Raw genomic sequence first — 25900 nt, forward strand, 5'->3', positions numbered from 1 at the left:
TCATTTTTTTTTTATTAAATGACAGATTTTTAATGATTTGGGTCCTAATGAATCAGAAACATAATTTGCCAAATTTTGAAATAACCTCGAAAATAGGTGTTTGGAAAGCTCTCTGGGTGGAAGAATATTCAATTAAAAATGACAATGACATGATTTCCTGTTTTGCAAACATTTTTTTTACAAAAACAACACAAAAAATTGGACCTAATTATAAAATCATAGTTGCTAGAAGCAAAAGATTAGGCGTTCCAAAAAAAGGACATTCGTAGATAATAGGTTGTGCACTGCATGCTGTGAGGATTGTCCCTCACCGTGAGTGAAAGCTGAAGGGAAAAGAGCGCCAATAGGGTCTTACCAGATATTATAGTACATGTATGTACATAAAGAGGCACTCACCTTAAGAGGTTGTGTAAGTCACAACCCCTATGCAAGCCTGAGGTAATGGCGGCTGCCGCAGCCCCACATGAATTAAACTTCAATGCTGGAGAGGAGAAACGGGGTTAATGCCGCAATGCTGCCGAAGTAATAAACTATTGATTTAATAAATTCCTCTTTACTTTACAGGTCTACGTGTTTCATTGTTGATTTTTCCTTTGTCCCGATGAAGGAGGCTCTGACCTCTGAAACGCGTAGACCTGTGAAATAAAAAATAATTGATTAAATCAGCAATCTATTACTTCAGCAGCAGAGCGGCATTAACCCCGTTTCTCTTCTCCAGCATTGAATTTTTCCTCACCGTGAGCGGGCAGTCATGTATCTGCAAGTATGCATTGAGCAGTTTGCGCCCATCTAGTTAGCATTTTATGGCATGTATGGAAATCACATAAATGTGGTAACACACCTGTCATTGGCACTGCAGAATCTTCACATTATGCACAACGTGAAGAGTGACTGCAGACTTGTAGCCTAAAGGGCACTTTACACGCTGCGATATCGCTAGCGAGCGTACCTGCCCCTGTTGGTTGTGCATCTCGGGCAAATCGCTCCCCATGGTGCACAACATCGCTAACACCCGTCACACATACTTAGGCTAAGTTCACATTTCCGTTGTTTTGTATCAGTCACATGTGTCGCTTGACGCATGTGACTGATGCGCTGTTCAACGCTGTACAACGGATGACAAAGAACAGAATTCTTTGTCGGATTCCGTTGTGTACGGGGGGGCGGAGTTCGGGGGCGGAGTTCGGGGGGGGAGCCGAGCGGGGCCGTGGCACTGAGGACGTCAGTGCCGCAGGGACTGCAGGACAGGTGAGTGTGTGTGTGTGTGTGTATACACATGCTGAATGTGGGAGGGGGCGGAGCCAAACGGGGGCAGGGCCAGGCGCTGAGGATGTCAGTGGCAGTGCTGCGGTCTGCATGGCTGGGGACAGGTGAGTGTATGTGTGAGTGTGAGTGTGTGTGTGTACACACACATGTGCGGAGTGCGGGAGGGGGCGGGGCCGAGCGGGGAAGTGTCGGCCTCCCTGCACACACGTAACCAGACTAAATATCGGGTAGCAAAGCACCCGATGTTTACCTTGGTTACCCGATATTTACCTTGGTTACGGGCTTACACCGCTTAGCGCTGGCTCTTTGCACCGTAACCAGGGTAAATATCGGGTAACCAACCAAAGCTGGTGACGTGTGCAGGGAGCCAGAGAGCATGCGCAGCGAAATCCGACGGATCGCGCTGCTCAAAAAACGTTACATGCTGCGTTCCTCCCGCCCGGGGGTCAGTCGTTCCACGACTGATCAGTCGGGCGGAGGGTGCAACGCAGCATCATCAGTCACAATCCGCTGCTCATACAAGTCTATGGGAGCAACGGAATCCGCTAAACGGATTCCGTTGTTTACAAGAGCAGCGGATTGTGACTGATACATTTTAGCGGAAATGTGAACTTAGCCTTACCTGCCTAGTGACGTCACTGTTGTCGGCGAACTGCCTCCTTTCTAAGCGACGTCACATGGCAGCCGTCCAATAGAAGTGGAGGGGTGGAGATGAGCGGATGGAATATCCCGCCCACCTCCTTCCTTCCTCATTGCCGGTGGATGAAGGTAAGGAGATGTTCATCGTTCCTGCGGTGTCACACATAGCGATGTGTGCTGCCGCAGGAACAACAAACAACCAGCGGCATGCACCACCAACGATATTATGAAAAGGAGAGACGTGTCAACGTTCAATGACTTTTGACGTTTTTGCGTTCGTTGATTGTTGCTCCTAGGTGTCTCACGCTGCGATGTCGCTAACGGCGCCGGATGTGCGTCATTAACGACGTGACCCCTAGAAGATATATCGTTAGCAATGTCGCAGCGTGTAAAGCACCTTTAAGTTTGGAAAACCCCTTAAAGAGTTAATCAGGGGGGAATGGCTAAAGTATCAGCTAGATTTAGACTCTGTTAACCAGAAATCTTACTTTCATAATTAGGATCAATCCTGTGGTCTTACATTTAATGCCAGTCATCCCCCAGCCTTTCAGAAATGAAGGTATGCAGTATGAAAGTTTATGAAATTATGACAATGCATGCTGAAACTCCATACAACATTCCCACTTTGGGAGGTTTTGGAAGCTGACTTCGTCCCTTGTTGTTTCCATTTCATCAGCTTAAGGCCATGTTCACACATTCAGTATTTAGTCAGTATTTTACTACAGTATTGTCAGCCAAAACCAGGAGTGGAACAGTCAGAACACTTATGCATTTTCCACCCACTCCTGCTTTTGGCTTACAAATACTGTGTAAAAATGTGTGAACGTGGCCTTACTAATTAGCTGGTCATTGACACACCTTTTTCACCAGTTAATATTTCCATTTCCAATTAATACCTCATTATGTTATAAATAATTACATTTAAAACAAATAGCATAGAAGGAGAAATACGCATCAATCTGCTTTCACAACATTGTCCATGCCACTTCTGTTTTGGAACTGAGTATACATTGTGTATCCATTGTGGGCCTTACATATATTTCAGCACTTATCAAAATCACTTTCATATGTAATAAAGAAAATTCTGTGGTGTATTACTTTATAAATATCCATGTAGTCACATATTTAAAATACAAATCATGCTCTGGGGTGTGCCTATAATCCACTATATGGACTTGTATAGAAAATAAGTTACAATAAATAGAATTAGGCCAGGTGCAGACTGTGATTGCATCCACTCATGTTCATAATCTCAGACGGTATACATGCAAAAATGGCTTTAGTCTGCATGGTTGTTTAGACATAGAGAACCTTTGTAAAAGAAAACAATATGCCTGAATGCCTTTTCTAGGTAAGTACAGTCCAGTGTGCATTCCTATACAGTTAAATACATAATTTTATTTCTCTATGCCAACATATTCTGCACTTCACAAATTAAAGGGAACATATACAGACAAAATAAAACATTACAGAGTAAGGCATAATTCAACTATTACCAAGAGGAGTGTGGACCCTGCTCGCACGTTTACATTCTATAAGGAATTCATGTGAAAAAAGGTAAACAGTGCTTGTAGTGTAAAGTCCAGTCATCATGATGATAAATAAGCATATTCAAACAAAGCTATATGAACCGGTCATCATCCAGAATCTGTATATGTCCAGATGCAAAGTGCTTTTGAGTGCATGGAGTGTGAAACAGATACAAGAAACCAGATTCTGAGGAATATTTAGGAAAGGAGAACAGTAAATAATTAGAACAGTGAGGTGAGGTAGTAGGCCCATCTGAAGAAATATGTTTTTAGAGCACACTTATAACTGTACAAAACTGGGAATTAGCAAGATTGTCTGGAGTGGGGAATTGCAGAGAAGTGGTGCAGCACAAAAGAAGTTTTGTAGACTTAAGTGGGAGATATAGATTGTAGAGAATGTTAGCAGTGGAATAACTAGAATCTGATGGGCCCCATTGCAAAATTTAGACCTGGGATGGGACCCACCCTCCCTCCCTTCATGTTGGTCAGATGTATAGACTCTTCTAGCTTTCTAAATCCTATAAAGACATAAGGTCTCTCCCATTATGTAGTAATGTCCCCCATTCTGCGCCCCTTCCATATGTCCCCATGTTGGTTAATATATCCTCATCCGGGTATATGTGCCCCGATCCTGGGCCCCTTCTTGGTATATTTGTCCCCATCTTTGGCCCCTTTCATATATATATATATATATACTAGAAGGTGGCGCAATTCTACGCATCGGGTATTCTAGAATTTATTGTGTAGTTAATGTATGTTTTTTGTTATATATATCGATGTTGTTGTGTGTAGTTGCCAGTGTTTGTGTAGGGCGCTGTAAATGTTCTGGGTGTTGTCTGGGTGGGGGGTTTGTAAGAGCGGTGTTGTTTGTGTGTTGCATTGTGTGTGTTGCGTTGTTTGTGCAGCGCTGTGTGTCTGCAGCGTTCTGTCTGTGTGGTGCTGTTTGTGTTGCGCGGTTTGTGTGGGTGTGGAGTGCGTGTGTGTGTTTTGGGGGAGGTATGTTTTGTGCAGTGTGTGTTGCGCGGTATGTGCTTATATTTGTGTATGCCGCAGTGTTTGTGTGTTGGGTGTTGTGTCTGTGTGCGGCGTTGTCTGTGTGTGGGTGTCTGTGTAGGGCGGTGTTTGTGGTTCCCAGTGTGTGTGTGGTGTGTTGTGCAGTGCGCGTGTGGCGCTGTGTGTGTGTTTTGGGGGAGGTGTGCACCCCCATCGTGCTCCATCCCCCTTGCTGCGCACCCCCCATCGTGCTCCATCCCCCATGCTGCGCACCCCCCATCGTGCTCCATCCCCCATGCTGCGCACCCCCCATCGTGCTCCATCCCCCATGCTGCTCACCCCCATTGTGCTCCATCCCCCATGCTGCGCACCCCCCATCGTGCTCCATCCCCCATGCTGCGCACCCCCCATCGTGCTACATCCCCCATGCTGCGCACCCCCATCGTGCTCCATCCCCCATGCTGCGCACCCCCCATCGTGCTCCATCCCCCATGCTGCGCACTCCCATCGTGCTCCATCCCCCATGCTGCGCACCCCCCATTGTGCTCCATCCCCCATCGTGCTCCATCCCTCATGCTGCGCACCCCCCATTGTGCTCCATCCCCCATGCTGCGCACTCCCCATCGTGCTCCACAGTCACACATCAGACCGTATACACGCACACATCTGATCGCATACACTCACACCCCACTTCTCCCTGTGCCCTCCGGTGGGCGGTCCCAGCAGCTGTGCTGCACGCCGTGCTCCTCTGCCTTCTGCCGACACTCACAGATCCGATCGCATACACGCACACATCCGATCGCATACACACACACACACACACTGACGATATCGCACATACGCGCTCACACACTCACAACATCCGGAGATACCACATGCTTCCGGCCATGTGATCCTCCGGCAGGTCCTGGAAGGTCACTGCACGGAGAGTATCGCCGCCAAGAAGTAAGCGATATCACTGGATGTTGTGAGTGTGGATGCGATCTGATGTGTGTGTGAGGTGTGTGTGAGAGTGAGTGAGTGTGATCTGATGTGTGTGTGTCTGTTCTTATGTGTGTGTGTGCGTGTTCCGCCGCTGCAGGACCTTGATGCGCTCACCTGCTCCCGGTCGGCGTCTGGTGAGTATGACTGCGGGGTCTTCTTTCTTATATCTTCTCTCTTCTGGGGGTGCCCGCTGCCTATAATGAAGTGTCTTGCAGTGTCTTTAACTCTTTCACCGCTGCATGACACTTCATTATTGACCGTAGCGTATGCTGGTTCACTGCACATGTGTACCGGGAGCCGGTGTTCGCTGGTAACCATGATACACATCGGGTAACTAAGGGAAGCGCTTCCTATAGTTACGCGATGTGTATCATGGTTACCAGCGTACACCGGCTCCGTCATGATCCCAGCATCGCAAGGTTATGTCCGCCGGGGGCGGGGCCGAGTGTGCCAACGTGTGGCGGGGGCGAGCGGGCGAGGCGTCAGCGTATGCCGGCTCCCTGCACATGTGTACCGGGAGCAGGTGTACGCTGGAGCGGGCGATGCGTGCGTAGGGCCGGGTGCAGGCTCCCTGCACATGTGTACCGGGAGCCGGTGTACGCTGGAGCGGGGCTGAGCGGGCGAGGCGTCAGCGTATGCCGGCTCCCTGCACATGTGTACCAGGAGCCGGTGTACGCTGGAGCGGGCGATGCGTGCGGAGGGCCAGGGCGAGCGGCTAATCCAAGCGGGGGGTGGGGCCAGGCCGAGGCGAGCCGCCAATCCGTGGGGGGGCGGGGCCAGGCCGAGCCCAGAGCGGCTAATCCATGCGAGGGGTGGGGCCAGGCCGAGGCGAGCGGCCAATCCGTGGGGGGGGGCGGGGCCAGGCCGAGCCCAGCGGCCAATCCGACAGTTGTCACTTTTATGACACTGTCACGGTGACACTGTCACGGTGACACAATTTTGGAGCAAGACAGAGAGACAGACAGAATAAGGCAATTATATATATAGATATATGTATCCCCCATCCTGGTATATTTGTCCCCCATCCTGATATATCTGTCCCTCATCGTAGTATATATGACCTCCATTCTGGTGTATATGTCCCCCATTCTGATATATCTGTCCCCATTCTGATATATCTGTCCCCCATCCTGATATACATGTCCCTCATTCTGGGCCCAACCTGGTATATATATCCCCCCTCCTGGTATATACGCTGACAAGTAAATTGGTAACAATGTTTTGAACTTTTGACTTTCACGCTCCATATCTCGCCATCCACTACAGCTTTGAGTGTGAGACTTCATTTTATAGACAATCATCTTTGTTATCATATGTACATTTGGCTTGCAACTATTTAGCATATGATTAGTTATGCGGATTCTTGTCATGTTACTACATTGTTACTGTTTTGCTCCTAAAAATCTAAATTTAATTTTTTAAAATTTTGTTAGTATTTTCTAAATCCACATTTAGCATTCCACCTGAATCCTTCTGGGCATGCTCTCCATCAGATTCAAATATGTCTTGATCAAAATCTGATCCCAGGTCTCTTCTACACATTCCCAATGTTGGTGCAAACTGATCGACTTACTTTGGTATGTATACAGCTTTTTCTTCAATTCTATCCACAGGTGTTCAATTGGGTTGAGGTTTGGGGACTGTGGGGGACAATCCAGCACCTCTACTTAATTGCCATTCAATCATTTATTTGCCAATCTTGACATATGCTTCAGGTCGCTGTCCTGCTAGAACATTATGTTGTCTTTTTCATATCCATAGTACTCGAGTGTTCGAAGTAACTCATCTTGTAGTATACTCGCATATAGCTTAGCATTGAGACCACCATCAATTGTGATCCAGTATCCATTGTGTTTGCTGTGATTCAATCCCAAATCATCAGGCTTCCTCCAACTTAATAATTCCTTCAATTTCTTGATCTGCTAGCAACTTTTTCCATTATTTCTTCCAGACTCATTTGCACCCATTAGAGCTTAGTCTATTGACTTTCATCTCATTGATCCAATCACCCATTTCCAATTTTCTACTGTACATTTTTCGTACTTCTTTGCAAACTCAAGTCGAGGCTTCTTATGATGATATTGAAGTCAAGGCTGCTTCATCTTTTTTCAGTCCACCATTCCAGACTTATGTGTGTCTCACAGTCTTGCATGGACTTTTCTGATCTCACTATTACGAAGCATACGAGCCACCTCCACTGCCGTGTTTGTTGCTCTAGAACTGATAGACCTTGGGATGCCTCGACATGTTGACTCCAATATTTTGCCAGGACATCCCCCTCCAGGTTTTGAATAGATGGATGGACTTCATTTCTTATTCCTCCATCTCTCATGGGACTCACATGATGCAGTTTTCAATTTTCTTGGCCGAGAGATCGCTATCGAGGAGCTGGATGATACAGTTTCTCTTTTCTTGGGAAACCTTTTTCATGGCTGCTCTTTGATTCGAACCTGTAACCATTCACTTGGAAATCAACCTAATAAAAGACTGAGCTGTTAAGATTGTAATTTGTAATATATAGGAAGAAAAAAATGTCAAACACCAAAAGCAAAACTGTAATCATGTAGGTAACATGAAAAGAATCTGCATAACTAATCAAATGCTAAATAGTTGCAAGGCAAATTTATGTATGAGATAGCCAAGATAATTGTCTGTAAGATGAAGGTAGTCTCACACTCAAAGATGTTGTGAGTGGTGAGCTATAGAGCCTGAAAGTCAAAAGTTCCAAACATTGTTACCTTTTTGCTCATCACAGTATGTCCCCCATTCTGTCGCTGTTCGTTAACCCCTTTACGATGGCCGTATGGATTAAAACGGCGTTAGAAGGGGGTACGTTTTCCGATCTGCCATTTTTAAACGGCGGGCAGAAAAAAGTAAATACCGCCCCCAACATCGGTAAATCTCAGGGATTTCAGCTACCGGGGGTAGCTGAGACCCTGGAGATAACAATTCCGGATGTTTTTTCCATTAATCGTTCACGTGATCACCAGTACACACCATGTAACCGTGATGACGTAACAGTAAATGGCGGCGCCGGTAAAAAATAATTTATCTCCCACCTGGCATGATCAAACATGTCAAATGGGAGATAAATCTCTTCCCACGGTTCCCTCCAGTCGTCCGGTGTTGCCAAAGTACCCCCACGACCAGCACGCCTGCCACATTCATAATCTTCCTCTGATTTCTGCTGCATGTGCCATGACAGATGCGACAGAAAACTCCTCCCCAGGTCCAGCTATGTTACGCCCTATAACCACCCTTGTGTTCCCCAGCGTCCTCGGTACCTTGTGCAGCTGCGATCTCTCCTCTTCCTTCTCAAAAGATGCTGGTCGCATGCGCACTTCACAGAGTGGCTGTCGACCGGCTTCCTGCATTCAGTGACGCTGAGCTTTCTGCACTCACACTGCTGTGCTGTGGACCCCAGGAGAGTAGGTGCACCCATACTCCTCACATGGAGGGTCTGCAGTTCCAGAAAATGGGGATAGATTTCCTGCGCATGCCCCCCATATTGTGGAATGAGTTTAATGCAGGTCACTCTGCCCTCCGTTGGACCCGGGCAGTGTGAGTGCAGTATTGTCAGGTCACTGCAGCCACACTCTTCACATGGAGGGTTTGTACTCCCAGAAAATGGGGGAAGTGTTCACTGAGCGTACCCCCATGTTCAGGAAGGTCCAGAATAGTTGTGGGATCTTCAAAATGGATTACGGCAGATCAGATTTTTTTTTTTTCAATAAATTGGTAAAAGAGGGAATGTGTTGGGAAGTGTTTTTTCAGATAAATGTTTTTTTTGTCGTCTATTTTTTTTTTATTATTATTATTATTACTGACAGTTAGTGATGTCGGATATCTGATCGATGCCGTGACATCACTAACCCCAGGGCTTGATGCCAGGTAACATTACACAGCTGGTATCAACCCCATATATTATCCCGTTTGCCACCGCACTAGGGCAATGGGATGAGCTGGAGCGAATCACTAGGATTGGCGCATCTAATGGATGCGCCATCTCTGGGGCGGCTGCGGCTTGCTATTTTTAGGATGGGAAGGCCAAATAACCATGGTTCTCTCCACCCTGAGAATACCAGACCCCAGCTGTCAGCTTCACCTTGGCTGGTAATCCAATTTGGGGGGGACCCCACTTTTTTTTTTAATTATTTTTAAATAGTTTAAAAATAACAGACTGGGATGTCCTCTATTTTGGATTACCAGCCAAGATGACGCTGCCAGCTGTGGTCTGCAGGCTGCAGCCATCTGCTTTACCCTAGCTGGCTACCAAAAAAGGGGGGACCCCACATCTTTTTTTTAATTTATTTATTTATTTTTTGCGAAATACAAGGGTAAGTACTCTTTAGTTGCACATGAAAGTCACTAAAGGGTGTCAGCTTAGAATATGCAGGGGGGGGTGGGACATTATATATGTGTTTGACATCCATCCATCCATTCTAGCTTTTTAGGCTGCGTGTCCACCATCAGGGTTTGCAACATTTTGGACGCAGAGTGTTTTCGCTGCGTCCATAACGCTGCGTTGTGCAGTAAAAGCTCATTGGAAGTAATTTTTGAAATCCCATGCTAACTGTGCTTCTTTTTTCCACAGCATAAACTTACTTGTGTCGTGGCTTCCTGAGCCTCAGCATGTCAATTTGTGCTGTGAAGATGAGAGTTTACTCTGTGGGGAGATTAGAGCTAAAGTCCACAGCAGCCTGAACCCGGATCGTGGGCACAGGCAGCTGCGCTGTCCTGTGGACAACACTCACATCTCCGCAAGAGGGCTGGCACTGTGTATTAGACGCATTGTTGCCGGATCATGTGCAGATAGTCTAAAAGTGAGAAATGTGAGGCTACAGCAACATTTTTGTGAAGTACCCATGGATTCAAAATGCTTACTATACCCCTGAATAAAATACTTCAGGGGTCTAGTTTCCAAAATGGGTTCACTTGTGGTGGTTTCAGCTGTATAGGTACCATAGGGGCCCTGCAAATGCAACATGGTGCCCGCAATTTATTTCAACTTTTCCAAAATTCAAATGGTGCTCTTTCCATTCCAAAACCCTACAGTTTGTCCAAATAAAGCTATTTGACCACATATGGGGTATCCCTACGCTTATAAGAAATTATGTGGGGTCCACATTTTGGTGTTGCCTCTTGGAAAAAGTGAGACATTTGATGCCAAAGCAACAATTTTGTTAAAAAAAAATGAACATTTTCAATATGGCGACCCAAGGTTATAAAATTCTGTGAAGTACCTGTGGATTCAAACTGCTCACTTTACCCTGGATAAAATCCTTGAGATGTCTAGTTTCCAGAATGTGGACACTTGTCGGGGAGTTCCACTAATTAGGCACCTTAGGGGCTCCTCTAACGCGACTGATGAGTCCAGACAATTTTGCAGTCAATTGGAGCTCCTACCCTTCCAAGCTCTGCCGTGCGCCCAAACAGTTGATTTTCACCACATATGAGGTATCAGTGTACTCAGGAGAAAATGCACAATACATTTTTTGGTGTGTTTTTTATCCTGTTACCCTTGTGAAAAAAAAGCTATGTGGTTGAAGTAACAATTTTGTGGTAAAAATGTATTGTTTTTATTTTCACAGCTCAATGTTATAAACTTCTGTCAAGCCCCCGGGGGTTCAAAGTTCTCACCAAATATCTAGATAAATTCCTTGAAGGGTCTGGTTTCCAAAATGGTGTCACTTGTGGGTGTTTCTGCTGTTTAGTTACCTTAGAGGCCGTACAAATGCGACATGGCGCTCGCAATCTATTTCAACCAAATTTGCTTTCCAAAATTCAAATATTGTTCCTTCTGTTCTGGGTCCTCCCATTTGTCCAAACAGAGGTTTCTGACCACATGTGGGGTATCAGCGTGCTCATAAGAAACTAGGTAGCAAATTTTAGGGTCAATTTTGTTGTGTTATTTCTTTTCAAGTGAATAAATTTGGGCTAGAGCAACATTTTAGGTAAAATGAGAAATTTAATTTTTTTTCATTCCACATCGCTTTAGTTCATGTGAAGCAGCTGAAGGGTTAATAAACTTCTTGAATGTGGTTTTGAGTACTTTGAGGGGTCAAGTTTTTAGAATGGTGTCACTTTTGGGTATTTTCTGTCACCAAGGCTCTTCAAAGTCACTTCAAATATGATGTGGTTCCTAAAAAAATTTTTTGGAAAAAAAATGGGAAATTGCTGATAAACTTTGGAACCTTCTAACTTCCTAACCCCGAAAAATTTTGTTTAAAAAATTACGCTCATGTAAAGTGAACATGTGGGAAATGTTACTTAGTACTGTATTTTTCAGACTATAAGATGCACTTTTTTTTCCTCAAAATTTTGGGGAAAAGTGGGGGGTGCATCTTATAGTCCGATGGCTGCAGGGAAGGGGGGTGCGGTGGTGGTTTAGTGGGTCATCAGAAGCAGGAGAAGGCTGTAGCAGCGCCTACCGTGACCACGTGGGCCCGCTCATTACCCTCATTTCATATGCACTGCATCCCGATGCCCATCATCTCTCAGCCCTGAAGCCGGTGCTGAGAGGTGGGCTGGATGATGGGCAGGGAGTGCGCACATACTAAACAGTCAGCCCACGTGATCAACCCTGGCTCCTACAGCCTCGAGTGAACATGTGTGGCTATATTCACTGCCCCCGCGTATCATCATCAGCATGGGGGGCAGTGAATAAGTATATTCACCGGTCACCGTTCCCTGCAGCATCGCGATGACCTCCTGTCTGCCTGCCCGCTGATGTGTGTGGAGAGCGATGCGCACAGTGATGACGTCAACGCTGTGTTTGTATGTGTGCCACAGGATGCGGGCCATATACCAGAATGAGGGCATATACCAGGATGGGAGACATATATACAAGGATGGGGATTATATACAAGGTAGGAGGATCATTACCAGGTGGGGTACCTTAGTAGAGCATTTGGGGACATTACCCCCACATTTTTTGCTTAAAATTTTATTTTCCTATTTTCCTCCTCTAAAACTAGGGTGCATCTTATGGTCCGGTGTGTCTTATAGTCCGAAAAATACTGTAATTATTTTGTGTGACATAACTCTCTGGTTTAACACTAGAAGTCCCAGAGAGGGGTCATTTAACATTTCTACCATTGGAACCCTATAGAGCTCGAAATTCCTGGGACTTCTAGTGTTAAGGGCATAAAAATTAAAAGTTTGAAAATTGCGATATTTTCATCAAATTTCTGATTTTTTCACAAATAAAAGCAAAAACTATCATCTTAAATTTACCACTATCATGAAGTATAATATGTATGAAAAAATAATCTCAGACTCACTGGGATTCGTTGAAGCATTCCAGAGTTATAACCTGTGAAAGTGACACTGGTCAGAATTGCAAAGAATGGCCCCATCATTAAGTACAAAACTGGCTTCATGCTTATGGGGTTAAAAAGAAACAATTCTTGAACATCGACGTAGGAATATAGGCGCCGGAGAGAGACCAACTTACAGGAGCAAGGTAGGTAGCAGAAGTATATTGGGAAAGTGTTATGGGATCACACGGTACGCTATATCGTGCGATATGTCGGTGGGTTGACGTCGTAAGTTACGCACATCCGGCATTGTTTGATATATCGTAGCGTTTGACAGCTACGAGCGGCGGTGAACGAGCACAAATACTCACCTTATCGTTGCTCGTTGACACGTCGCTCATTTTCAAAAAGTCGTTTTTTCTTCTCTGCGCCGGTTGTTCATCGTACCCAGGGCAGCACACATCGCTCCGTGTGACACCCCAGGAACGATGAACACAGCTTACCTGCGTCCCGCCGGCTATGCGGAAGGAAGGTAGGCGGGATGTTTACGTCCCGCTCATCTCCGCCCCTCCGCTTCTATTGGCCGGCCGCTGTGTGACGTCGCTGTGACGCCGAACGTCCCACCCCCTTCAGGAAGTGGATGTTCGCCGCCCACAGCGACGTCGCTCAGCAGGTAAGTGCATGTGATGGGGGTTTAACGACTTTGTGCGCCACGGACAACTAAATGCCCGTGACGCACAAACGACGAGGGCGGGTGCAATCGCTTATGCGATCGCACGATTTATCGTCCCGTGTCACGCCCGCATTAGTTAGGACAAATAAAAGGGGGTCACAGTAGTGGAAAACTTCTTTAAATATAATTGAACAAAAAACCATCATGAAGTCTGTCTGAGGCCTACAGCTCAAAAAGACTACCATGTACTGATTTGTTGCCAGCAACTCCATCTAGCATCTAGCAGGTCCCTGAGGAACCCCAGCTCCCACTCTTTAAACCCTTTATAGGATCTGGACTTACAAAGGAGCCCCCTGGGTTGTGCCCAAAGAGTACCTGCAGTTGCACTCAAGTAGAGGGACAGAGGAAAAAACAAAGAGATGTATATGGTGAACATTAGCATGTGAAAATGCATTACTACAAAGAAAACATGAACAATTTGAAAATGTTTTTGAGGAAAAAAATTGTTATTTTGCAAATAAAATTGGCCAAGTTTACTTGAACTTAGTTACCATGTCAAGGTATAACTCTCAACTGGGTCCTAATCTAAATTTCTGTCTCTTTTCATGTCATTCCTGAACTTTTTATAAGGGCTAGAGAAGAATCTGCAAAAGGAAAATTAAAACACCTGAGGTCACTGGGAGAAGTCAAAGGAAATGACTCCATAAGGCCCGTTTCACACGTCAGTGAAAAACAGTGACGTTTTTCACTGGCGTGTAAAACACGCACATGTCCCTGCGTGTGCCGTGAATCACGGCACACGTGGGTTGTCTAAGTGCAATCCGGGCTCCATTCTCCGTGGCCCGTGATTGCACTTAGAAATCAACTCACCTGCGCCCGCTCCCACTCTCCATGGTGCTGAATCCTCCCGCGGTGCAGCATCCGGCCGGCGGTGACCCCTGCAGCAGCTGCTTCCGGGTCGGCTGTGTCGCGCATAATGAATATGCGCGACAGTAATCAGCCGGCTTAGAAGCAGCAAGCTGCACGGGCTGCAGAGGACATCGCTGGACGCCGGGTGAGTTAACATGTTTATTATTTTAAATGCACGTTTTTTTCTGGCAAGTGTTTCACGGACCACACCACTGCGTGGTCCGTGGAACATCAGTGATGCCAGAAAAAAATGGACATGTCTCCGTGCAGCAATCACGCACACGCGGGTACGCTGCACGGAGACACGTGCAGTGAAAAATCACTGACGTGTGAGCAGACCCATTCATTATAATGGGTCTGCGTATGTCAGTGATTCTGGTACGTTTAAAAAAAAGCACAAACGTACCAGAATCACTGACGTGTGAAAGGGGTCTAATACAAAATACAAGAATTGCTGGAACTTCCTAATCTTATCGTCTGAACTGGTGCAAACTGAACATAGCATACATTATCAAAAATTGCAGTTGCACTGAAGTAGAGGGAAGGTGAAAAAACAAAGAGATGTATATTGTGAACATTGGAATGTGAAAATGCATTACTGCAAAGAAAACATGAAAAATTTGAAAAAAAATTTGGAGAAAAAAATGAGTTGTTTTGCAAATAAAATTGGCCAAATTTACTTGATACCAGTTACCACTCCAAGGTATAACTCTCAACTGGGGCCTAATCTGAGTTTCTGCCTCTTTTTGTGTCATTCCTGACCTCTTTATGCTGTGTTCAGTTTTCAGATTGGGACCCAGTTGAGTGTTATACTTTGGGGTGGTAACTGGGCCCAAACTAAACTTGGCCAATTTTGTTTTCAAAATAACTAATTTTTTTCCCCAAAAATGTTTTCAAATTTTTCATGCATTCTTTGCAGCAATGCATTTTCACATTCCAATGTTCACCATATACATCTCCTTCCCTCGAGTGCAACTGCTATTTTTGATAGTTTATAAGATCATGTCAGCACAAGAGCATTTTTTTAAAACACATCCATTTGTGAAACATATTATTATTCCAAGATCTACTGATTAAAATTAACTGCAAAAGTACCTTTTTTCATGGGAAAAACCCTTTAAATATGGTGGACTACATGCAGACAGAGGTTTTTTTGGCATCAAAAGCAAGTTTTCATGTGAAAAACCTCAAAAGGAAACTCTTCTTCTTTTGGGAGTTTTTTAAGTTTTTCTTTCCTATATTCTGATTGCAGAGTTTCTGAAGTATTTTGGAACAGTTTGGAACAGTGCCTAGTTTGACAGATTCTAAATCAGGAGCCACATCAAAGACTTGACATGCACTTTCATTTTTTTCCAATGACTGAATTTTTTAAAACTAAAAATGCTCAAAAGACTGAACACTTGAACAGCAATGTGGTTTTACAATAAAAATTAATTGGAAGCGATTTATCAAGTGTGTTTTTTTAAGTGGATCCTGTCAAAACTAGTCCTCTAAAATATCAGAAGAAATATACCCTACAGGTAACTTCATGTTTGGAAGCCCCACTGTCTGTCAGGACATTCATTAAAGGGATTATGGGTTTTGTGCTTTTTTTTTTTTTTTCCATTTTACTATTGGGCTACATAGGGGCAGGTAAGTAGATCGCAACTACCTACCTTCCCTGCTGTCAGCCCCTCTTCCCTGGCTCAGAGCGGTCATCTGACCCCTCCTGCCAGGATTTTGCTGTTTCCTGTGATTTCACGTCGACAGGGGCAGAACCTTGTTGACAGGAATCACAGCTGGTGTTATAGTGCCGACCTGCTAAACAGGTACAGTGCGGGGAGTCCCTTCCCCCACACCCTCCCACATATCCTGTAGTGCAGTAGTCTCAAAGACGCTATATGTAGGCCGCATGCGGGCAGCCCCTGATGCTTTTTGCGATACGGCTACTGCAATGATCAGCCGCCGGGCAATCAGAGACCAGCAGCTGATCATTGGTGTAAGCTGTATAGAGAGCTTGTCCCTGTGCAGCACCAGGGAATCTGTCATCTGATATAAAGCCTTGTCAGGGGCGGCCCCTGCACCTGTAGCGATCATCAAGGGGGCTGCGGGCCACAAGAAGCAAACAAGATACAGAGGGAATGGAGGACAGGTGAGGAGAATCTGTCTTTGTTTTTTTGCGTGTGTGAAGAATGGCACAATATGGGACAGTTCTACAAGACGGAGCATTGCTACAAGAAGAGGAGCAGAAAAGGGGATATTACTATAGGATGCGCAGAACGATGGGAACAATAATACAGGATGGGCACATTATTATAGGATGGGCACAAGGATAGGGCACATTACTATAGGATGGGCACAATACTACAGGATAAGCAGAAGGCTGGCACAATACTACAGGATGGGCACAAGGATGGGGCACTTTATTACAGGATAGGGGCACTACTAAAGGATGGGCACATTACTAAATTATATGTACCCATATTGTCCTCTGTAGTAATGTTTTCATATTGTGCTCTGTAGTAATGTGCCCATATTGTGCCCTGTAGTAATGTGCTCATATTGTCCGCTGTAGTAACGTGACCATCCTGTAGTAATGTCCTCATTCTGGTCCTCTTCTTGTCCCCTGTTATGCCATTGTTAACATATAAATTCACACACACAAATTATTCTCACCTACCCTCTATTCCCGCTGTATCCCCTTACCTGCTTCTTGTGGACTGCAGGCACATAGACCCCTCAGTGATCGCAGCTGGTATACGGGGCCGCTGCTGGTGCCGGCTCTGCAAATCATTCAAGTGAAGTAAAGCGCTGACGACAACAGTGGCGGCCCCTGCGCCGACCGCGATCTATGTGCCAGCAGTCTGCAAGAAGCAGGTAAGAGTACACAACGAGAATGGAGGACAGGTGAGAATAATTTTTTGTGGGACCCTCACACTAGTATACGCCGAGGGAGGGCAATTTCAGCATAAAAAAATGGGCTGAAAAACTTGGCTTTTGGTGTTTATGTATATGTATGTATACAGTACAGACCAAACGTTTGGACACACCTTCTCATTCAAAGAGTTTTCTTTATGTTTATGACTGCACTTGGGGATACTTTCAAAGTTTTCCCAATTTTTTGGACTCACTTACCTTCATTTCTTAAAGTAATGATGGGCACTCGTTTTTCTTTACTTAGCTTCTTTTTTCTTGCCATAATACAAATTCTAACAGTCTATTCAGTAGGACTATCAGCTGTGTATCCTCCAGACTTCTGCACAACACAACTGATGGTTCCAACCCCATTTATAAGGCAAGAAATCCCACTTATTAAACCTGACAGGGCACACCTGTGAAGTGAAAACCATTTTCGGTGACTACCTCTTGAAGTTCATGAAGAGAATGCCAAGAGTGTGCAAAACAGTAATCAAAGCAAAAGGTGGCTACTTTGAAGAACCTAGAATATAAGACATATTTTCAGTTGTTTCACACTTTTTTGTTAAGTATTTCATTCCACATGTGTTAATTCATAGTTTTGATGCCTTCAATGGGAATCTACGATTTTCAGAGTCATGAAAATAAAGAAAACTCTTTGCATGAGAAGGTGTGTCCAAACTTTTGGTCTGTACTATATAAATATATATACTATATATATATATATATATATATATATATGGATATATACAGTTAGGTCCAGAAATATTTGGACAGTGACACAAGTTTTGTTATTTTAGCTGTTTACAAAAACATGTTCAGAAATACAATTATATATATAATATGGGCTGAAAGTGCACACTCCCAGCTGCAATATGAGAGTTTTCACATCCAAATCGGAGAAAGGGTTTAGGAATCATAGCTCTGTAATGCATAGCCTCCTCTTTTTCAAGGGACCAAAAGTAATTGGACAAGGGACTCTAAGGGCTGCAATTAACTCTGAAGGCGTCTCCCTCGTTAACCTGTAATCAATGAAGTAGTTAAAAGGTCTGGGGTTGATTACAGGTGTGTGGTTTTGCATTTGGAAGCTGTTGCTATGACCAGACAACATGCGGTCTAAGGAACTCTCAATTGAGGTGAAGCAGAACATCCTGAGGCTGAAAAAAAAGAAAAAATCCATCAGAGAGATAGCAGACATGCTTGGAGTAGCAAAATCAACAGTCGGGTACATTCTGAGAAAAAAGAAATTGACTGGTGAGCTTGGGAACTCAAAAAGGCCTGGGCGTCCACGGATGACAACAGTGGTGGATGATCGCCGCATACTTTCTTTGGTGAAGAAGAACCCGTTCACAACATCAACTGAAGTCCAGAACACTCTCAGTGAAGTAGGTGTATCTGTCTCTAAGTCAAGAGTAAAGAGAAGACTCCATGAAAGTAAATACAAAGGGTTCACATCTAGATGCAAACCATTCATCAATTCCAAAAATAGACAGGCCAGAGTTAAATTTGCTGAAAAACACCTCATGAAGCCAGCTCAGTTCTGGAAAAGTATTCTATGGACAGATGAGACAAAGATCAACCTGTACCAGAATGATGGGAAGAAAAAAGTTTGGAGAAGAAAGGGAACGGCACATGATCCAAGGCACACCACATCCTCTGTAAAACATGGTGGAGGCAACGTGATGGCATGGGCATGCGTGGCTTTCAATGGCACTGGGTCACTTGTGTTTATTGATGACATAACAGCAGACAAGAGTAGCCAGATGAATTCTGAAGTGTACCGGGATATACTTTCAGCCCAGATTCAGCCAAATGCCGCAAAGTTGATCGGACGGCGCTTCATAGTACAGATGGACAATGACCCAAAGCATACAGCCAAAGCTACCCAGGAGTTCATGAGTGCAAAAAAGTGGAACATTCTGCAATGGCCAAGTCAATCACCAGATCTTAACCCAATTGAGCATGCATTTCACTTGCTCAAATCCAGACTTAAGACGGAAAGACCCACAAACAAGCAAGACCTGAAGGCTGCAGCTGTAAAGGCCTGGCAAAGCATTAAGAAGGAGGAAACCCAGCGTTTGGTGATGTCCATGGGTTCCAGACTTAAGGCAGTGATTGCCTCCAAAGGATTCGCAACAAAATATTGAAAATAAAAATATTTTGTTTGGGTTTGGTTTATTTGTCCAATTACTTTTGACCTCCTAAAATGTGGAGTGTTTGTAAAGAAATGTGTACAATTCCTACAATTTCTATCAGATATTTTTGTTCAAACCTTCAAATTAAACGTTACAATCTGCACTTGAATTCTGTTGTAGAGATTTCATTTCAAATCCAATGTGGTGGCATGCAGAGCCCAGCTCGCGAAAATTGTGTCACTGTCCAAATATTTCTGGACCTAACTGTATATATATGGATATATATATATATATATATATATATATATATATATATATATCCATATATATATATATATATATATATATATATATATATATAATGTAGTACCCGACGTTGCCCGGGATAGTAACTGTCACTCTCACACTCTCTCAAACTCTCCCAATTTGTCTATCTCTCTCCCTGTCTACCTCTGTGTCTCTCTATGTCTGCCTGTCTCTGTCTGTCTATCTATCTCTGTCTATCTCTCTGTCTTTCTGTCTCTCTCTGTCTCGCTCTCCCTGTCTCCGTCTCTCTCCATCTCTTGGTCTGTCTCTGTCTCTCTCTCTATCCGTCTCTCTGCAGAAATCATATTACCTGATACATAAGCTTCTTATACTAAGAATGTCCTCCATTCCCTTTAGCAACCAATCAGAGCTTCTATAAAAGACCTGTAGCTTCCACCTCCATCAGTGCTGGGGCAGAGTACTGACAGCCAATGAGTGCACAGGGTTGGCAGAGAAAGGGGCTGGACAATGAGGCTGGGTGGTGCCAGCTCTGACTGTGAGGTCTGGCAAACAAGGACAGGAAAATGTAATGTTTGGTTGAGCTGCAGGCAAATAAAGTGGCTGCAGAGAATAAAGTGATAATTCAAGAAGAATAAAAGTTAGAAACAAAAAAAAATATATAGGATGTGTTAGACGACAATACAGCATAGATTGCTTTAAAAAATGTTGGAGTTTATGTCGAACAACTTCTTTAAATGAGTTGTATTAGATGAGAATATTATGGCTGGTTTATTTTAGAAATTGTGCTACTCTTGCTGACTTCGGTTTTACAACTCAGGCGCAATATCTTTTTAAAGACCTATGGCATACATTTTTTTATAGGCAGGTGCATAATGACCACACCTGCAGAGATTGTGACAGGGCCAATGCTTCAAGGGGGGCCCTCCGACCATAGCATCTACTTCAGCTGGATATGCATTCAAGGAAGCACATTCAGCTGAAGTGTGTAGTGGTTGAGAGATCCGTCTGGTCCCTGCATCGCTATACACACTGCCAGCCAAGCAGAGGCCGGTAGCTGACATTAGCATGCCATAAATAGAGGCGCTTGGCCGTAACGTCATGGACCATGGTGTGCATGCTGTCGTCAGCTGTGGGCTCCTATGCCAGTTGTAAAATAAAAAGCTGCATTTTTTTTAAAATGCAGAACAGGGAACATATATACCAGGATTGGACCAGGATGGGGAGCATATATACCACGATGGGAGTCATATATATCAGGGTGGGGAACATGTATAACAGGATAATGGGCATATATACCAAGATGGGGAACATATATATATATATATATATATATTATATCAGGATGGGGGATTTACATACCAGGAAGGGAGATATATACCAGGATGGGGACATATATACAAGGATGGCCCAGAATGGGGGATATATAGCCCATGATGGGGTCCTGGATGCAGGCATGTATACCAGGATGGGCCAAAAAGGAGGAACATATATACCAGGATGAGCCCAGGATGAGGACTATATATACCAGAATGGGGGTCATACAGTAATAAGCAAAAGAATAACAGTGCTGTGTAAAAAAAAATTGCACATTTTAGCATGGCCTTTTATTGTCTCCATCAAAAGGCACAACTGTGCAATAATCATGCTGTCATATCAGCATCTTGATATGCTATAACTTTGAGGGGGATCGATTATCTCGGCAAACAAAAATTGCTCACTAACACAGATTTAAACATATTTTTAAACAATATTTGAGACAAAAAGGCCTTTTATGGACATAGGAAAAGTCTTAGATCTTTGAGTTCAGCTCATGAAAAATAAAAGCAAAAACAAGAGTGTTGCGTTTATATTTTTCTTCAGTGTATATATACTGTACCAGGATGGGGGGACATAACAGGGTGGGAGGCATATACACAAGAATACGGAACATATAGAGGGGAAAATATGTATATCGTACACTGCCTATTTTGCAAATTTTTCCACCTACAACGAATGGAGAGGTCTGTAATTTTTATCCTAGGTATGCTTCAACTATGATAAATAGAATAAAACAAAATTCAGAAAATCATTGTATAATTTTTAAATAATTAATTTGCATTTGATTTGCATGAAGTAAATATATGATCACTTACCAACCAGATAACGTACCAACCAGCAAGAATTCTGGCTTTCACAGATCTGTTATTTTTTCTTTGAGAAGCCCCTCTACTTTGCACTCATTTTGCACCTACAGTCATATGAAAAAGTTTGGGCACCCCTATTAATGTTAACCTTTTTCTTTATAACAATTTGGGTTTTTGCAACAGCTATTTCAGTTTCATATATCTAATAACTGATGGACTCAGTAATATTTCTGGATTGAAATGAGGTTTATTGTACTAACAGAAAATGTGCAATCCGCATTTAAACAAAATTTGACAGGTGCAAAAGTATGGGCATCTCAACATAAAAGTGACATTAATATTTTGTAGATCCTCCTTTTGCAAAAATAACAGCCTCTAGTCGCTTCCTGTAGCTTTTAATGAGTTCCTGGATCCTGGATGAAGGTATTTTTGACCATTCCTGTTAACAAAACAATTCCAGTTTAGTTAAGTTTGATGGTCGCCGAGCATGGACAGCACGCTTCAAATCATCCCACAGATGTTCAATGATATTCAGGTCTGGGGACTGGGATGGCTATTCCAGAATATTGTAATTGTTCCTCTGCATGAATGCCTGAGTAGATTTGGAGCGGTGTTTTGGATCATTGTCTTGCTGAAATATCCATCCCCTGCGTAACTTCAACTTCACTGATTCTTGCACATTATTGTCAAGAATCTGATGATACTGAGTTGAATCTATGCGACCCTCAACTTTAACAAGATTCCCAGTGGCGGCATTGGCCACAGAGCCCCAAAGCATGATGGAACCTCCACCAAATTTTACTGCGTGTAGCAAGGGCTTTAATTGGAATGCCGTGATTTTTTGCCTCCATGCATAACGCCTTTTTGTATGACCAAACAACTCAATCTTTGTTTCATCAGTCCACAGGACCTTCTTCCAAAATTTAACTGGCTTGTCCACATATGCTTTTGCATACCTCAGGCGACTCTGTTTGTGGTGTGCTTGCAGAAATGCCTTCTTTCGCATCACTTTCCCATACAGCTTCTCCTTGTGCAATGTGCGCTGTATTGTTGACCGATGCACAATGACACCATCTGCAGCAAGATGATGCTGCAGCTCTTAGGAGGTGGTCTGTGGATTGTCCTTGACTGTTCTCAAGACACCTGTCCAGACACTCAATTACACTCCATACTCTCCACCATGGCTAAGATCAAAGAGATGTCTAAGGACATCAGGGAAAGAATTGTAGACCTGCACATGGCTGGGATGAGCTACATGACAATAGTCAAACAGCTTAGTAACAAGGCAACAACTTTTAATGCGATTATTAGAAAATGGAAAAACAAGATGACTGTCAATCTTACTGTGTATGGGGCTCCATACAAGATTTTACCTCATAGGGTAAAGATGATTCTGGGAAAGGCCAGGAATCAGCCCAGAACTACATGGGAGGACCTGGTCAATGACCTGAAGAAAGCCGAGATCCCCCTGCCCACGCTAATACATGCCCATGCCCGTTTGAATTTTGACAATGACCATCTGGATGATCCACAGGAGGCATGTGGTCAGATGAGATCAAAATAGAACTTTTTGGTATCCACTCAACTCGCCGTGTTTTGAGGAAGAAGAAGGATTACTACAATCCCAAAAACACCTTCCCAACTATAAGCATGGGGGTGGAAACATCATAATTTGGGGATGATTTTCTGCCAAGAGGACAGGACGTCTGTCCCGTATTGAAGAGATGTTGAATAGGGTCATGTATCGCAAGATTTTTGCTAACAACCTCCTTCCCTCATTAAGAGCATTGAAGATGGGTCGTGACTAGGGTCTTCCAGCATGACAATGACCCGAAACACACAGCCAGGGCAACTAAAAAGTGGCTCTATAAGCAGCATTTCAAGGTCCTAGAGTCCTAAAGCCAATAAAAAAATCTTTGGAGAGGGCTGAAACCCAATGTTGCCCAGCAACAGCCACATAACCTGAACGATCTGGAGAAGAACTGTATGGATGGGTCGGCCAAAATCCCTGTGTGTGCAAAGTTGATCAAGAACTACAGGAAATATTATTATTATTATTTATTTATAGAGCACCATTAATTCCATGGTGCTGTACATGAGAAGTGGGTTACATACAAAATACATATACAAGTTACAGTAGACAGACTAGTACAGAGGGAAGAGGGCCCTGCCCTTGCGGGCTTACATTCTATAGGATTATGGGGAGGAGACAGTAGGTGGGGTGTAGATTGGGCGGCAGCTCCGCACGGTGGTCTGGCGGCAGTGAGTTCATTGTAGATTGTAGGCATTTCTGAACAGGTGGGAACATCTGACCTCTGTAATTGCAAACAAAGGTTTCTGTACCAAATTTTAAGTTTTGTTTTTCAATTGTATCAAACAAATACTTATTTCATACAACAAAATGCTAATTGATTATTTAAAAATCATACAATGGGATTTTCTTTGTTTTGTTTTTTTTTATTCTGTCTGTCACAGTTGCCGCATACCTATGATAACAAATACAAACTTCTCCAATCTATATAGGCTGGAAATTTTGCAAAATTGGCAGTGTATCAAATACTTATTATTCCCACTCTATATACCAGGAAGGGGGAGCATATATATCAGGATGGGCCCTGAATGGGGAACATACATACCAGGATGGGGGGACATACACTAGAGATCAAAATTAGAGAACAACACAATTTCCTAAATGCTACGTTCATTGTTTAGTCCTTTGTGATTATATCCTAACATGTATAAACTAGCAGTATTTCTTCATCGTTCCTTATGGGAGACCCAGACCATGGGGTGTATAGCTTCTGCCTCCGGAGGACACACAAAGTACTACACCAAAAGTGTAGCTCCTCCCTCCGGGCTATATACACCCCCTGGATGACAATCTAACCAGTTCAATGCTTTGTGTTCAGGAGGTCACACACACATGCATTCTCTGATTTTTAATTTTTTTAAGATTTTTGATTTCAAAGATTTGGAAGAAAAGCGGGTCCAGTCTGGACTCCCGGCATGTCCCTTCTCACCCCACTGTGTCGGCGGTGCTGTTAAGGTTGACTTTACAAGGCTGGAGCCTTCACATGCCGCGCTCCTTCACCATCCTCTGAGGCTCTGGCTTGAAGTGGGAGCCATCACGGTTCTCTCTGCTTGCAGGAGACCGGTCTCCATCCGCAGCCCTGTCAGGATCCTGCCGGACGGAGCGTTTACCCCCCCACCAGGGACCTGGCCCTGCGTCTCAAAAGCTAAGTATTGAGACGTTATTCAGGGGTCCCGGGTACATTTATTGAGGGGAGAGTGTGTCTTTTGACTTTGCTGTGAATTCCGGCCGGTTCTCTGGGTTTTTCCTGAGAACCGCGCCGAGGGTGCCTGCTCGTCGGCCGCATGTAAAAATCTAGGCCCCGGCTTCAGCTGCGGCCTAGTTTCGTTTTCAGTTCCCTTGCATCAGTCTTGCAGGGGAACAGTGCGACGCCGCCCACCGGCCGTTCAGCAGAGGGGAGGACACTCCTCTCTGAGGAGATGTTTCCCTCCCCTGTATCTCTCCTTGGCCCTCCGGTTCCCGCTCTTGGGCTAAACCCCGCCCCCCTCCTCACTCCGGCGCCATTTTATCAGCGTTCACACACTGATCGGCGCTGGCTGCTGCAACTTCTGCATCTACTGGGGGTCCGAGCTGTGGAATCCGGAGGGCACACAAAAACCGGTCTGGTAAGCCACAACCTCTGGTTGTGGGCTTTATTATACACTCTCAGGGGGTCATTCTATAGGAGTGTATTCTTTACTGCAGAGCCTCCACCTCAGCAGCATGTCTCTCACTAGGAGTAAAGCTGCAAGGTTGTACTCTATATGTAATGCATGTAAGCTCATTCTGCCTGAACCGAGCACATATCCACATTGTGATGCCTGCTCTGACATGGTGGTGCCTCAGCCTGGAGCCTCCTCAGGGGTTCCTACGGCTGCTCCGGCCCCGGTGGCTGAACCCCCGGCTTGGGTAGCATCTTTTTCCAGAGCTATCTCCCAGTCTTTTGCCGACTGCATGGGACAGCTGTCCCGGACTCTGCTGACCATGCATCAGCCCCCTTCTCAGGGCGCCTCTGCTGCTCCGAGCTCTGCAGAGCTCACAGAGCATGTTTTAGGACCCCGTCCTCCTAAACGGAGACGCAGGGACCCTTCTCCTTCCTCGTCCCACGGCTCTGATTCACGAGCTGAGGTGCAGGGCGAGGAGGATACTTTTACTGTG

General features: G+C 44.5%; 1 protein-coding gene across 3 annotated transcripts in view; it reads left to right on the plus strand.

The window, feature by feature from the left end:
• The window catches only part of IKZF1 (IKAROS family zinc finger 1), a 260129-nt gene that overhangs the window by 148632 nt on the left and 85597 nt on the right, over positions 1-25900 (plus strand). The window lies entirely within an intron of this gene.

The sequence above is a fragment of the Anomaloglossus baeobatrachus genome, chromosome 6 (assembly GCF_048569485.1).
Source record: "Anomaloglossus baeobatrachus isolate aAnoBae1 chromosome 6, aAnoBae1.hap1, whole genome shotgun sequence".
Classification (NCBI taxonomy): Eukaryota; Metazoa; Chordata; class Amphibia; order Anura; family Aromobatidae; genus Anomaloglossus; species Anomaloglossus baeobatrachus.